Here is a 15622-nt window from a genome sequence, read left to right as displayed (position 1 = left end):
ATGGGAAGCGTTCTTTTTCCTCCCTGAATGATGACCCCACTCAGTTCCCATTTGGTTCTCTTCGCCTGAGTTTCCACTTAGCCCTGCCACCCCCTGGAGAACCATTCTGGCTTAATGCCTCCTGCATCCTTTCAAATTGTTCTTGTTCCTCAGCCCGGGATTTCCTGCAGGGCTGGCCTTCTCAGCTAATGAAGAGCCTCCAGCTGAAGGCACTGCTCCTGACCATGTTTCCCGGTCCTGCTGGGAGGCAGGGGTGGTGGCTGGTGGGAGAGGGGGTGTAGTCCTGCCTTGATCCTCTGGGAATTCAGGCAGAGGGCTCCGCTGACGCAGCTCTGGGGAGCTCTGGAACTTGCTGGTACCCGGTTTTGTTCTGACTGACACCCTGTCCCCCCACCACACTGTGCCTTTAAAATGGTCCACTTTCCCTTCCTCTGGAAGAGCTCATCCAGAGCCTGTTTTTTCTTTCTCTAAGTTGTTCAATAGTGTCACTTTTTAATTTGTGTGTGTGTGTGTGTGTGTGTGTGTGTGTGTGTGAGGGTGGGGCAAGGAAAATAACATTTATGCCCTAGACTGAGTAGGAGTGACCTTATACTATGTATTTTGAAAGGATGCTGGCATCAGCCATCAGTGTAATTGAGTTTGTAGTTGTCTCAGTCCCAGGAGTGGATATCTATTATTTTTGTTTCTCCTCCTGTCCCTACCAAGCAGGTAACTCAGCCTGCGGCATGGAACCTCACCTCTCTGGCTATGGGCCTGGCCCAAGAGGTGGGCACTTGACCCATGCTGGGACGTCAGATTCCTTTCCTACAAGTTTCAAAGTGGAGCCGGACAGAGGAAGCCAACTTTTCTCTCTGGCTATTGAACTGTTGGGATATGAGGCTGCGGGGGCTGATGCCAAATTCTCAACAACAGCCAACTTGAGGAAATGACATCACATCCACAGAGAAACATAAATGGGGATTGTGGGATGGGTGGGATTAAAACCCCCACTTCCAGTTAGTCATGAGGCCAGCTCCCAGCCTTGGGCTTTCAGGAGCTTGGCTACATGAGCCTATAAATCACCTTTTACTGCTTAAGCCAGTTTGATTTGTTAATTGCAACCAAGAGAATCCCGGCTAACATAATCCCTTCTCTGGGAGGCTTCTCCCAGGTGCCCTTGTACTGTCCCCGGCTGCCCAAGACTGTGTGTCCTTACACAGCATCATTGTGGCTCCTTGGGGGTTGATTCCTGTCTACTTATGAACCCCCAAGTCCCACCCACATGGACACTGTCCCATCACCAGTAGACAGGGCATAAAATGCAGGTGTTTCAGCAAGAACCAGAGCTCCACAAGGGCAGGGATCCCTGTTTGTTCGCTGATGTGCCCGTCTGTCTAGGAGGGGGCAGGCACACAGTGGGCACATGATGAATATTTGCTAAATGGAAGAATCAGTGAATGTGGCCATTCATTCACTCACAGTGCCATACAGCGGGCTGGGGCACCTCCCTTTTTCTGCTCAGCCATCTCTAGTCACTGCTCACTGCCTCCCAAATTTAACCCTCTCTTGAATCCACCCTCTGTCTACCTGTCTAGCCTCCTCTCTTACAACTCCCTTACTTGTTCAAAGAGCCTCCTCATGTGCAGTAGGAGACAAGGTCCCCTGACCGCTGTCCAGCGCTGCAGACTCTGCCCTGCTTGGGCAGCCCCAGCCATCTGGGATGTACCTTCTCTCTCTGCACTCCACAACCCCGTATTTTGAACTCATGCCTCAAGGCCCAGCTCAGATGGAACTCATGCCTTGTCCCTCCCATTCAGAAAGCATCTCACACTCTACTGCACCTTCATAGCTCCTTTCTCCGCCTTCACCATCTCCGACCTGTGCTAAGATGGGCTACTGGTGCACGCACGCTCCCCCGCTGACTCCAGGCTTCTTGGGTGCGGCTCTCCTGTCTCTCTTTGTCTTTGTCCATCATCTTCTCCCCTCCCCACTGCACCTCTCTGCCAGCTGGGTGCTAGCACAGGGCCTCACACAAAGCGGATGTCCAGGGAATAGCATGCATGAGTGCATCTTTGTAAATCAGTGCAAAACAAACTCTGACCTGACTGGGATAAACACATAGAGTCAGGCTGCAGGGATCATCTGCAAAGCATGGACAATAATACTCCAGATCTTATTGGGGTATGGCTGATAAAATATAGAGCTTAGCCCAGTGCCTGCACATAATTAAGAGCTCAGTGAGTATAAAGTCGTTGTTATTAACACATTTTGGGGTACCTGGAAAGCCAGGAGGACACTTTTCTTTCCATTTCCTTTCTTGTGAAGGTCTCTTGTATTTACAGCCTGATGTTTTTCTCTGTTTTGTTTTTCGCAATGTGGCTTTCCATACATCCACCCCCGTGAGGGTCCTCCTGTGTGGCTGCATCTCAGCCAGCAGCTCCCCTGTCAGAGCTCACCCCTGCCCCCTCCTTTTTGGGCTAGGTGGGCCCCCACCAGGCTGAGCCTGGGAGCCCATCGTCCCGGGCAGGCTGTGGTTCTCTTTAGGTGGGCACTGGGGGAGGGAAGGAGGGGAGGGTGGGTGAATGCAGGGGGTCAGGGAGGCCCCTGGCCCACGTCTGGGATGACCTGGTATTTTCTGCTATGGGTGGGCCAGAGGCGGAGGGAAGAAGAGACTAGCCCTGCCATGCACTCCGTGCCTGCGCCCACCCAGGACCCTGCCCTGGGCCTCGGAGACATGAGGCAAATTCAAACGCCAAGCTAGCCTGGCTGCTCTCGCGACACCCCCCTTGCTACCAGAGCCGCTGGCAGTGCGGCTCCAGGGGGACAAGGAGCCCGTCTGGGTGCTTTCTTTTGTCCTCCCCTCTGCACACACATGCGGTTGACTCTGGCAACTCCGCTTCCCTTGCGGAGTCCCTAGATATCTCCAGAGGTTCACAAGGGGATGACGCTCTATGACAGAGAGGGCTTCTCTTAGTCTCCTTTGTCCCCACATTTCTTTCTCTGCTTCCAGCCCTCCTCTGTCTGTCTCACTCCGTGTCTGCTTTTTCTCCCTTTAGCGGGTACCTCTGCGACCGCCATCTCCTGTCTTTCTGTCACTGCTCTAGCTGTTGTGCGTTTCTGTCTGTCTCTCTCCTCCCGTGTGCATGTTGGCTCTGCCTCGCTCTGCTTTCCTGCTCACCGCCTTGATGCTGCCGCGGCGAGAAGGGGACAATCTATCTGTCAGAGACAGGCTCCGCCAACCTCGACCACCTCTCTCCCGCTGCTGGCAATTATCTGGAGCTTGGCATGGGGCCCGGAAACTGCCGCCTGCACCGCCCTGTGGCTCGGGGCCCGCTCCTCCACGCCAGCCCCCTTGGAGGATCACTTGGTGCCGTGCCCAGGATGTGACAACCTGCAAAGGTCACACGCACTCCCAGGAAGATGGACTGCTCTACGAGTGGAAATGACAGTGGGCAGATCTGCAAATGTCCCTCCAGACTTTGTAGCCTTTTGCAGAGGCGAGCAAGGAGCAGCGACAGAAATTACCCCGCAGCACTGCCCCCGCCCCTGCCTTAACATTTGCCACTCCTCCTGACTTTTATTCCTTTGTTTCTTTTCGAAAAAGGTGGATTTTGGAATCCATCTTATCTGAGACATTATAACTAATGGATCCACGAGATTTCAGTGAAAGTTGACAGCCTGCCTGGTATCAGGCTGGGGCCTGACCTCACATTTAGTGGATGCTGGGTGGTTCCATAAACAGAGTCACGGCTATGACCTGACACCTTCTCTCTCTCTCTCTCTCAAATCGATGGGCCTTTAGAGCTATCAGAGACTCGTGAGGCTATTTATTCCAAACCCTTCATTTCGGAGATGGGAAATCTGAGATCCAGACAGGCTGAGTTACCCCAAATCAGCCAGCTAGTTGGTAGCAAAGGCCAGACGAGAGCTTGGGTTTTAGGCTCCTGATGAAATGTTCACGACACTCCTGTTGGGTAGGCGTGCTGGAATTATTATCCTTTAACAAGCGAGGAAACTGAGATTTTAGGAAGACAAATGATTCTGCCTGGGTCACTCGGTTATTAGGTGTTAGAGTTCCGATATCTCATTTATTGAAAAATACATCCTTCTTCCTAACCAGTCAACTAACATCACAGAGCATCCTGGCAATCAGAGAGCTTAGAAAAAGTGTGTGTGGGGCTAATCATCCTGGGCTGATTTGAGCCTTTTCTGCTGGTTCTGAGCAGACACTGTTCTCATCAGTACTGAAGCAGAGCGCTGTCATAAAGTGCTTAATCATGGCCAACAAGCCTTGTGCCGAGGGCCCCCCATGTGTCCCGGGTTCGTCACATGGCAGGTTAGCCCATATCCTCTGTGCTGCGTCCCACGCACCCTCTCCCGGAGACCTTTGTGTCCATGGGTTCAGTGGCTCACCTACCACTAAGGATCTTCCTCCGTGCATTGTGGTGCTTCCTCACTGAACAGTGGGAAAACACCACTGCAAATGGAAGTAGGCAGGGAAAAAAAGATGACTGAGGGTCCTAGAATGTCCTACAAACCTGGCTATGACCACATCATGTTCACTGCTGGATCTCAGGTGTCAAGTTGCAGGTGAATGGTCTTGTTCTTCCCCTGTGACCTTGGTTAATGATGATAGCTGCTATTTGCTGAGCATCTACAACACACTGGACCCGGTGTGAGAGGCTTCCCCTGGATTGTCTCCCTTAATCCTCACCACTGGCCCATGAAGTGGGGACCACCATGGTGACCTATGTCCCTAGCTGAGGCCATGGGAGAACAAGGTCACGTAGCTGCCAGGTGAAGGAGCTGGGTGTGGGGTTCAGGCTTGCTGAGGACGGAGCCCTCCCTGTCCCTCTCCACTCTACCCAGCTGCTCCACGTTTGCTGGGTTTACAGAGAAGCCAGATGAGAGGTAGCAAGGGGAGTAGAGGCTGTCCACGGTGAATTCATGGTCCCTGGCTCACGTGAAGAAAGCAGCAGAGCCACCAAGTGTGTAGGAGCATATTTATTGGGGTTGGGGTGGGGGCTGAACCTCCCTATGTACTTCCTGGGCTCCCAAGGGCCTTCCATATCAGAGCATATTATAAAAATCGACATTGATCAAATACAATCACCCTGAGGCAAACAAACAGTTAACACATGCTCAGCATGTTTTGTTTAAAAGGAAAGAATCATCATAATGATGTCAATGGTACTAACAGAGACCATATCCTGAATGCTTAATAGGTGACAAGCAGTTTGCTAAGTGCTTCACTTATTTGTATTTTACAAAAATCTGCAAATTAGGCATTACTCCATTTTGCAGGTGAGGGAATTAAAGTCCGAAGATGTTAAAACAAAACAAACCAAAACCAAAATCCTGCAAAACCTCTGCAGATTGATCCCCATTCTAAGTGTGAAACTGGGACTCAAACGTTAAGCTCTGGCTTCCAAAGCCCTTTCCACCACACGGCTCTCACGGAAGTGTACACTGCCATTTAGAAAGCTTTCCTACTAAATAATTAATACTTCAGAATTGTCCCCATACTTAAAGGGATATATTTCAATTACCTGGAGTAGTCAGAACAGCCTCCTTGGCTACACTCTTCCTCGGCTCCGTTTCAAATCGTATATCTCAGAGCCCTCAGACTCTAGTGGACAATATATACCTCCTTCCTGGCAGCATCGCAAGGGGGCCCTAGGGCTGGGGAATTTATGGGCCCTGCTAGATGGTGTACAAGTCCCTCGCCTGCTTGGAATGCAGGACTCCGGCCCGTGGGCTCTCCATGGAAACCAGCCTTGGTTCCAGCAAGTCAGCTGGCTCTAAAAGTCTATGGCTTTTGTACTGAGGTTTTATTTTCCTTTTTGATGCTGTTATGGGGGACAGTTGAAGAGGAAATTCCCTCTAGTTCAACAGATTCTAGATTTATAGAGTAGTATGAAAATATTTGCCCTGTGTTCGAAACTGCTGAAGAGGGAAAAAGAAATGCTGTTTTCTACAGAGTTATGAAAACAGAAACACTGATTGGTTTTGCTTGGAGTTTGTCACTCTTTTTACGACAACTTGATGGTTTCTGGTGCTTGGAGAGGGCCGAGTTTCTTGCAGGTAACACCAACGGCTGGGAAAATCGCGAGGTTCTTGTCTTACCCTTTCTACTCACCCTCTGTGTCCATCCTATCCCATCTCTCCTTGTAAATTCCCACCTGCAATGATCCAAGGCCCCATGTCACCTCAGACTTTCCCAGGGAGGAAAACAATCTAGCAAGAATTCGCAGTGATTAGGAAGAATTGATGAGTTGCTATCCCTTTTGGATTTTTGTCTTTAAAAAAAAATGCTGAAGATGCCCCTTCATCCAAATATATGATTATTCTCAAAGGATATCACTTTAGGCACTTGTGAGGGAAATATGTTTGGGTACAATTTCAAGGTCTTTCGGTTGCCCTTCATGTCATATCACACAGGCAATGACGGGGTCTGCCTAAATATGACGCCGGCTCTGGCTGCACACACGGCTTTTGCTTCAGAACTACCTCTTTTCAGAGCTTAAATTATTCTAGGCACTTTGATCTCAAATGTCTGTGTGAAGCTTCCTAGCAGAGTTGAGGGACAGATCCCAGGGCTTTGCCTCATAAGGCAGATGAGGTTCTAAGGAAAAGGAGAGTATGGTCTTGTGCTACTGAAGGATGGCTCAGAATGCTGTCCCAGCAAGGGGAGGAAGAAAGACAAATGTAATTCTCATTAATAAATTGCTCAGTCACACCCAACTAGGCAGCCCCTGTCTGCCTAGGATCATCCTCACAGGGTCCAATGTCCCTCAACACAAAAGAGCATCTCTGAAAGGCAACAACAATAACTCCTTCCCCAGTGCAAACTCCCTCAATGCAACACCAGCTTCTAGTAGACTCAGGTGTACCCTGCTCATCTGCTCAGCAACCAACAGCCACCCTGACCTATAATTTTCAGTGTGGGGAGTAATAAGAAACAGAAGGACCTAATAGGGATAAAGTGGGTGGAAGAGCTGAGTGAGTTTTTGGAGGCAATAAAGATGAGTTGGGGAAAATAATATTGCCCTCAGATGGCCTTTGTGAGGGGCAGGAGCCGAAATCTGGTAGGAAGTATTGGGTCTGGGGCCAGGACCTGGAGCACTAGATATTAGGAACGGGTTTGAGAAATACCCACTCGGCTTGACCAAATAATTTAAATAAAGCCAAGGCAAAGCTTTTTCTCTTTCCAGCTTTTAAGTCATACAATGAGACCCAGGAGGCAGGAGCCAATAAAATCTTAAGGACACTCAAGGTCCAGGCCCACTCATTCCAAATGATTCTTGGGGTGAGTATTTTCTGCAACAAAGCAAAATGGATTTACAAGTATCTGCTTAAAACTGCAGGGGAGGAAGAACATCAAAAGTTTCCAGGGAGGGAGGGATGGTAAATGGAATTAATGGTACCAAACTCATTAGTACCCATTATTACTAATTTAAGATATGTAAAATATTGTCGATATTTTCTTTATGTAGCGCACAGTCTTTGTTGTTTGGTCGAATGAACTTCATCAGGGCTTTCTTAGCTTCCTACGTCCCAGACCTGCCAACTCTATGTTCCTGTGAGTTAGAATTTTCACAAAGAAAAAGTCTTTTATCATGGGGGGCTTTAAGGAGTAGTCAGCAAGGTCCCCTGGATTACAAACTCTGGGCTGCCCCTACCCCAAGGTGCAGTGGGCAACACCAGTGTATGTGTGGGGATAGCACCTTAGTAGGAAGACATCCTTGGGAGAGTGCTCCAGGGAGGTGGGGGGGCGGGGCAGGTGAGGTGTCAGTGCGTGACACGTGGAGTGCCATCAGTGAGGGTTCCCAGCCTCTACCTCCTCCCCTTTGCCTGGCTGTTCTGGCCGCCTGAATGGCGCCACGGTAGAATCATCACTGAGTTAAGGCAGCACTATTTCCTTTCACATGGAATGTTCCTGAGAAGAGATTAGATCACTCCCGTTGTCATGATGGTGGTCTCTCAATCCCTCAGAACCCAGTGCCTGCTGTAAAGCACAGTTTTCGGTATTAAAGGAAGTTGGAAGAGTCTAGAATATGGGGAGTGCTGAGCAAAGAGAGTGGGCTTGGGTGGGGCAACATGATGACCGCGGGTGCCTGGTGGGACATGGCTAAGGGGCAGAGGAAGGAGACGTGGCAAAGGGAAGGCTCAATGGGGGCACTGCCCTCAGAGCCATGGCCAAAGCCACACATTTAAATGAGAGAGGTCATGGCATGAGAGCTTCTAGCTTCCAAATCCAGTCCCAACATCTGCAAACAGGAAGGGTCTGAAGATGCCCTGATTCTTCAGACGTCTTCTGAGCAGCTTCATGTATTAAGCACCGGGTGAAGCTCTGGGAACAGCAGGTTGTAGGTGACATTTGCTTTCAGTCTGACCACTCACCAACCTCTTTTCTTGTTTGAGGGACCTGAGGCCCAGCCAGGGAGGTGATGTGCTCAAGATCACACAGTTTGAGGCTGAGAAGACACACTGGGGATTTGCGTGGCCAAGTGGGAAGCTCTCTGAAGGTCAAATAATATCTCTTTGAAACGGGGAGCCATGAGCTCAGAGTTTTAACCTCCCCTACAGCACCTGGAAACAAGGTCCAATGAGCATAGACCACAGAGGTGGAGATGGGGTGCAGCAAATGCCCCATTCGCCAGTGGCACTCTCACTTTGGGGTTGACAAGGTGTCCCTTTTTGTCCTCACCCAAGGACATTCATTTGCTTGGAGCTTGGGAGAGGAGCAGCCTGGGAGGTGAATGCAAAGTTAGTGTCTCCGAGCTGGGCTGGTGCCCTTTCTGTTGCTGGAGGCCTTGGATTAGACAGTCACTCTTTTGGAGCCACTCAGCTGACGTGTTGCACTGACAGACTGAGGGTCCCCAAACATCAGCCCCGACCCAGAACAGACTGCCACACACAGTGCTTCCATCTGAGGACTTCCCTCACTATCTAGAGAACAGCTCATTATCATTGTCCTATTTTGCTGTCATTTGTACTTCCAAGTACAGCTTTGTGTACATCAGCATATTCATTGCACCAGCCTTTTGTAAGTTTTCTAATTTTACTGGAAATGTAAAAGGTCATGAGGGAGGGTCACCCAGACTTACTTCGACATGTGACTCTCTCTGTCGTAGATCCACAAATGTACGAGGACTCTGGGACTCAGAGAGTATCACGTGTCTAGTAAATATGCTCTTGGGCAAGTTAAAGGTCTCTCTGGATCAGAGCTTCCTGTTCTGTAAAAGGAGGCTGGGCCGGATATGTTCTAAGCTTTCTTCAGGTTCTAACTTAATCCACTGAAGTGGGAATGGCAGATAGGCCCGTAGAGGTGTTTATAAAACCAAATGCATTCCTCGTTGGTCATTTCAAACATGACGCCAAGAAGAAAAGAAGACTCTTAAGCTGGGGAGTGGAGAGATTTGGGGGTGTGGAGTCCCCACAGCCTGCAGGGAGGGCTTCTCTTCCTGAGTGTCACTGTCTGCATGTGGGGTTCCCTGCCCAGAGGCTGCCGGCCACTCTGGGTTTTGCTATGTTCCCAATTTCCTTTCTTAATGTTCCGAGAAGAACATTTTCATGGAAGACAAATCACTGGTCCTTGACCCTGTGACAGCAAATGGAGACTAATGAGCATGGCAGGGGCTTAAGAGATGCCTTTACATGAATGTCCATTGCCACAAACCCTTTCCAGAAAGCTCCTTTATGCTGCTCAGCTTTTGTTGGCTCCAGTTGAGGGGCTGCAGATGGCAGATGCTGGGCAGAAGTGCATCTCCCAGGCAGGCATTTCTTCCGTGTCTATCTCCTTTCAGGGGGGTCTGAAGCCTGAAATGCCCAGCCCAGGCTCTTTCCAGCCCCCTCACATCCAGAGCAGAACCCCAATATTGCATCCTAGGGGAGCTCACTCATGAGTGTCCACAGCTTCCCTGTACCTCCATCAGCAACTTTTGCTCCTGTTTCTTGACCCTCAGCTACCCAGTGGACAGCCCCTTCTCCTCCCACACCCCAGGGGCAGCTGCTCCTATGATCTCCATCTTACAGATGGGAAGACAGAGGCACAGGGAGGTAAAGTGACCTGACCAAGATCATGCAGATGGTAAGTGGCAAGGTCAGAATTGAAACCCAGGTGGTTTCTGGGATGGGTAGGAGGGCTTTTGGGTATCATTGTCTAACAAATTGGCTGGAAAAGGGCCATTGCTATTTATTGTATTCTATTGATCCACTCTTAAATAAGATTCAATCTTATTTGATAGCTAAATCTGAGACTCAATGAGATTAAATATTAAAAAAAAACCTTTGCATATTGCAAAGTACTAGGCAAGATGTGCTTTGTTATGACTTATTAATATTCAACTTTCACCCAAAGTGGAATTGATTTTTTAAAATTTGTATTCATGCGTGCTCCCTAATTGTGGGGAGCTCCTGGCAGCCCTGAAGTCTCCAGGTCCCTGCATCTCACAGGTCCTGCAGGCACGTCCTCCACGAAGGCCCCGTCCCTCTAGGCACACACATCTTGGCTGGAATACTAAGGCATTTCCTCACGTTCCCCAACTCCACTGCCCACCTTGCATTTATTCCAAAGGCTGTCTTTACCTCAGCTTTGAAAATCTGCAACAGCCCTGCAGCTGGGAAGAGAGTGTATCATTTGGCTTTTTGCCCAGAAATAAGATGCTTCAAAAAGGTCATCAAAAAAAAAAAAAAAAAAAAGTCTCTTGGGGAAGAAAAGGAAAAAAAAAAAAACAACCCTCTCTCTCAAGGTTAATTGAGTGGAAGGTGAACTTTCATCACATGTTGTCCCTTTGAGAAAGCTGCACACCCTTCAGTAGGTGGAGAGGGTGATTCACGGGGGAGAGGGGTGGGGCTGCACTTGGGAACGCATTGTTCTCTAGAGCTGGCCCTGAGCCCTGGGCACTTCCCGAGAGCATCCCCACCATGGAGGAGCAGACAGAGGTACAGACACGTGGTCACCTTACTGCGGAGCCCGGGGCTCCATGGGGTACAGGGATGTGAGGCTGGACACCTGCCCCCAGGGAGCTTTTGCTGTTGTGGATGGAAGGAGACCAACAGCCAGCGTGTAGTGAGTCAGGGGACAAGCATTGTGCCTGGTGGCCCGGACTGTGCAGAGCTGTGGGTGCTGGGGGCTGGCTGGGATTGATAGCTGCAGAAGGTGCTGCTCTGAGCTGGGAGAAGCCTGGCTTATTCGGAGCCTTTGCACTTCCTCATCTTCTGCCTAGCCCTGGGGTTCATATCTGGGGAAGATTTTAGCCCCCAGGGGACATTTGGCTATGTTTGGAGACATTTTTGGTTGTCACAGCTGGGAGGGAGGTGCTACCAGCATCCAGCATGCAGAGGCCAGGGAGCTGCTAAACATCCTACAATGCACAGGTCAGCACCCCACAACAAAGACTTATCCAGCCCAAAATGTCAAAAGCGCTAAAATGGAGACACCCTGGCCTAGAACTCACTCCCAGCACCCCACCCACCTGGCTTCCTCTTTCCTTTCATTTATTTAGGTGTTTTCTCAAAGCTGCTGTATCAGAAATCCTTTCCTGGCCATCTTACACTTATTAATAAAAAAACCCCTCTATCTCACTCCATCACTCTCTTGTCCCTTCCCTTGCTTTACTTTTTTCATTTTTCCTTGTCTGATGTATGTGTGGACCTGTGTTTCGTTGTTTATTATCTGCCTCCTCACACTAGAATATAAGTTCCATCGGACCAGGGATAGTGTCTCTTTTGTTCATTATTCTATTCCCAATGTCTAGAACAGAGGACGCAGCAGATGTACAATAGACATCTGTTAAATTAATGATTGAGTGGATGCCAGCCCAGTCAGCTTTGTGAACTTGGCTGGGTCACTTAACTACTCTAATGTGCATTAGGATTTTCATGTGAAAAAAGAAAAAAAGCAAGTTGAGGATTAGAATGTTTCATTTGGTCTTTTCAGCGCTAAGCTTCTTTGATTCTGTAAGAAAGTGGGACTTGCTCTGGGAATTCTGGATGAGGGAGAGGGCAGTTTTCAGTGAAGGAGCATCATGAACACAAGGTGTGTGCTTACATCCTACCTCCCCACCTCATGCAGATCCCCGAGTGGCAACTATTGTCACTATTGTCATATGGCACTAGCCTCAGGCACAAAATTTAAGAGATCACCAGAATACTCAAGAATCAAGGTAAATAATATTTTAATGCCATTTTTTAAAAAATGAAAGTTAATGCAAAAATCCATAATGAATGAAACAGCAAGATTTTGCCTAAAGACAAGATCAGTATTACCAGTTTTTCCTTTTAATTTGGGCTCCAATCAGGCTCAGCACAGGACTGCTACTGATCTTGTCTTTATTTAAAATGTTGACATTTTGCTCATCATGGATTTTTTTTGGCATTAAGTTTGATTTTTAAAAAATATTGCATTGAAAGCTGATTTGTCTTGATTGCCGAGCTTTTTGTCACCTCCATCAATTTTGTGCCGGACATGAGTGTCTCACTCACCTCACCCCAGTACTGGCCCTGAGATGGGGGTGCCGGAGAGCTATGGGCATGTCTGGAGGCAGAGGGGAGCCTCCCGCTGTCCATCCCCAGGGAAGGGAAACAGGGTGAGAGGGAGCTTTGGGGAAAGCTAGTGGGACCTTAGGATTTGAGGGCTGGACTGCCCAGGCAGAATGAGGCTGAATAGGTAGGTCTGAACTTCCAGGTGAAAAGGAAGAAGACACCATCAGAGGTAGGGAGGCCTGGGACAGTCCTGGTTGCCCCTGTTGTTTCAGGGCAGTTATTGGCAGTGCCTCCTCTCGCTCTCAGCAGTGTCCAGGGTTGAATAATAAGTATATGGTCACCTGGGCCAGGCTGCTGTCCAAGCACTCGCAGTAATGGCCTCTCCACTAAGAGGAGAAAAATGCTGCCTCCTCTTGAGGCCTCATCTCTGCCCATCTCTGCTGCTGCTGGAAGAATTCCTCAAACACCACTTCCAACCTTAGCTAAGCATCATAGCTCTTGCCCCTTGCCCTGCAGCCATTTTTCGCATGTCTGACCTTGCCCTTGTCTTGCTGGCATCTTAGCCACTCATGGCTTTGGCTTGTGACCTGCTGCTAGCACCACAGAGTGGCTGCCCTGGGAGCAATACTCACAAAGAAGCACATTGTTTTTCCAGTCCGTGGTGTTGGAGAGAACAATGCAAATGACCAAAATAATAATGATAATAATAAACACAAAATTAATGTCAGATTTTTAAAAAGCTTAATTTCTATAGCATTAACCTAAAGTTGGAGTCCTTTTCTGTTTCATTGTTTGTCCTGAATCGGAGAGTTATTTTTCCTCCTTCCAAATTCTATTTTTCTCAGTCTTTTTTTTTTTTTTTTTTTTTGAGACAGAGTCTCACTCTGCTGCCCGGTCTAGAGTGCCATGGCGTCAGCCTAGCTCACAGCAACCTCAAACTCCTGGGCTTAAGCGATCCTACTGCCTCAGCCTCTCCAGTAGCTGGGACTACAGGCATGCACCACCATGCCCGGCTAATTTTTTCTATATATATTTTTTAGTTGGCCAGATAATTTCTTTCTATTTTTAGTAGAGATGGGGGTCTCGCTCTTGCTGAGGTCTCGAACTCCTGACCTCGAGCAATCCACCCGCCTCGGCCTCCCAGAGTGCTAGGATTACAGGCATGAGCCACCGCGCCCGGCTTCTGTCTTTACTATGGTATTTAGCATCTAATTATTGGATTGCTTTCTGCTGTTTTTTTTTTTCTGTTAGTTTTATTCTTCCAAACTGATTGCATGAAGAACACAGAAAGTGTATCTTTAACTTCTTGTACCCCCAGATCACCCTCTCTTAGGAACAGGCTTTGTAGCAGGTCCTATCAGGGTCCTGCCTATATTCATTGACGTGTTCAGTGGGCTCCAGCTACTTATAACTGCTGGTACCTGCACCTCCATGCCTAAAGTCTCTCTCCTTTCAGCCTTACCTGGGGAAAACTGGCTCTTTGTATACATGGCAGGCCAGAGTTTCAAAGAATTCTCACCCCCTAGGAGCAGCCCTCAAACCAATGGCCTAGGGAGTTGGTGTATAAACACCCCAGCTCCCTCTCTCCTTGACATGGTCCCGAGGCATGCATGTGGCACCACTTCCCAGAGTTTTCCTGAGAGTTCGGCTCCAGTGGCCCGTGGCAGTAGCTGCTAAACGATGCACCCTTTATTCACTGCCACTTCTCCCTGTGCTATTTCCCCAGTTCTCTCCTGGTGTTACCTGCAATTCCTGACTAAATGGTTTGCACTCAAATTCTTATCTAAGGGTCTGATTCTGGGGAGACTCAAACTAAGACAGGCATAGAGGATAGAGTTGATGTTGACTTGTTGATGGGATGATTATTGGACTGTCAGAGTGTTACCTTGCAGATATAGGGATTGTGCATTCTCTGTTCAGAGGGTGTGATGGGCGCTCCCCACCGGGGACTCACACAGTCCTTGTTGAATGGAATAGCTATGATGGGCAAGGGTCCCACCCCAAGTTCATCTGGTTCTGTTTACTACTCTGTGTTTGTGATCTATTTCTGACTCTGATAAGCAGTGGAGAGCCAAGGGGAATTATGTCAACCCCCTATAACCCCTCTCCCATCCCTGCCGCTACCAGCTGTATATAATTCTCAAGTTGTAGCCTTTAGACTGATTACCTCCTGACAAGGCCAAGAAGAAACGTTGACCCTGGGTTATGACTAAAGCAAAGGCCCCTTCCCTTTGGAAACACAAAAAGAATGGGAAAATGCACAACAGCAAGATGTTTCCTAACAGGGCCATGTCAAATTTACAGATAAATAAAATATCAAAGATCAAATGAGGCTAGATCAGCAGTTTGGGCCTCTCCCCCACCAAGCAAAGCATGTGCAGTCTCACTCTGTCTTGGACTGATTTCCAGCTCTGTGATTCACAGCTGCAGCCAGGCAGAGCACGTCCAATAATGCTATTTGTTTTCCACTTTTTAAAAAAGGCTGGGGAAATATATAAATGGCTCATAGGAGAAGCGGGCATTAGCAGACAGTCAGTCTGACCATAGCGAGACAGGCAGATGGTTTGTGGGACTGACGCCAGCTGGGTGTTTCTGCGAGTGATCGCGTATCTCCTCTCTGTGCCCCAGCTCTCGGCTTGATTAAGAGGTCAGGAGGAGGCTGCCGCAGCACGAGGCCAGAGCGCGCATGATATACGGCCAACCTGTCGGTCGCCTAGAAACAGCTCTCTAAACAGGCCCAAAGACAAATCAATTTATAAGCCCACAAGTTTGGGCTGGGTAGCGTTGGCTGCTATGAAAACATGAAGTTTGATGCTTTGGGTTTGTTTTCCCAAATGCCACTCAGCCCCCTTTAACTTTGACCCTGCATCTATTCCTTTCCTTTTCAATACGATGGTCTCTTTTGATAAATGACGACACCCTTCACGTGGGATTCTGGGAAGCAAATGAAGCAGGCAGGTAGTCAGGAGGAAAAAGGGTTCGGGGGAAAGTGGGTGAGGTCTGGTTTCCCCTTATGTCCCTTGCTGAGCACTGACTGTGTCCCTAGCACTGTGGGGAAATGGAGGAAAAGGACAGGGCATCGTCCTTTCCCTGAGAGCAGGAGGTTTATGTTCACGAAGAGAGCAACCCAAGGCTGGGAAGGGTCAAAATGAGA

This window comes from Lemur catta, chromosome 16 (assembly GCF_020740605.2).
Source record: "Lemur catta isolate mLemCat1 chromosome 16, mLemCat1.pri, whole genome shotgun sequence".
NCBI lineage: Eukaryota > Metazoa > Chordata > Mammalia > Primates > Lemuridae > Lemur > Lemur catta.
This window is presented reverse-complemented; position numbering follows the sequence as displayed.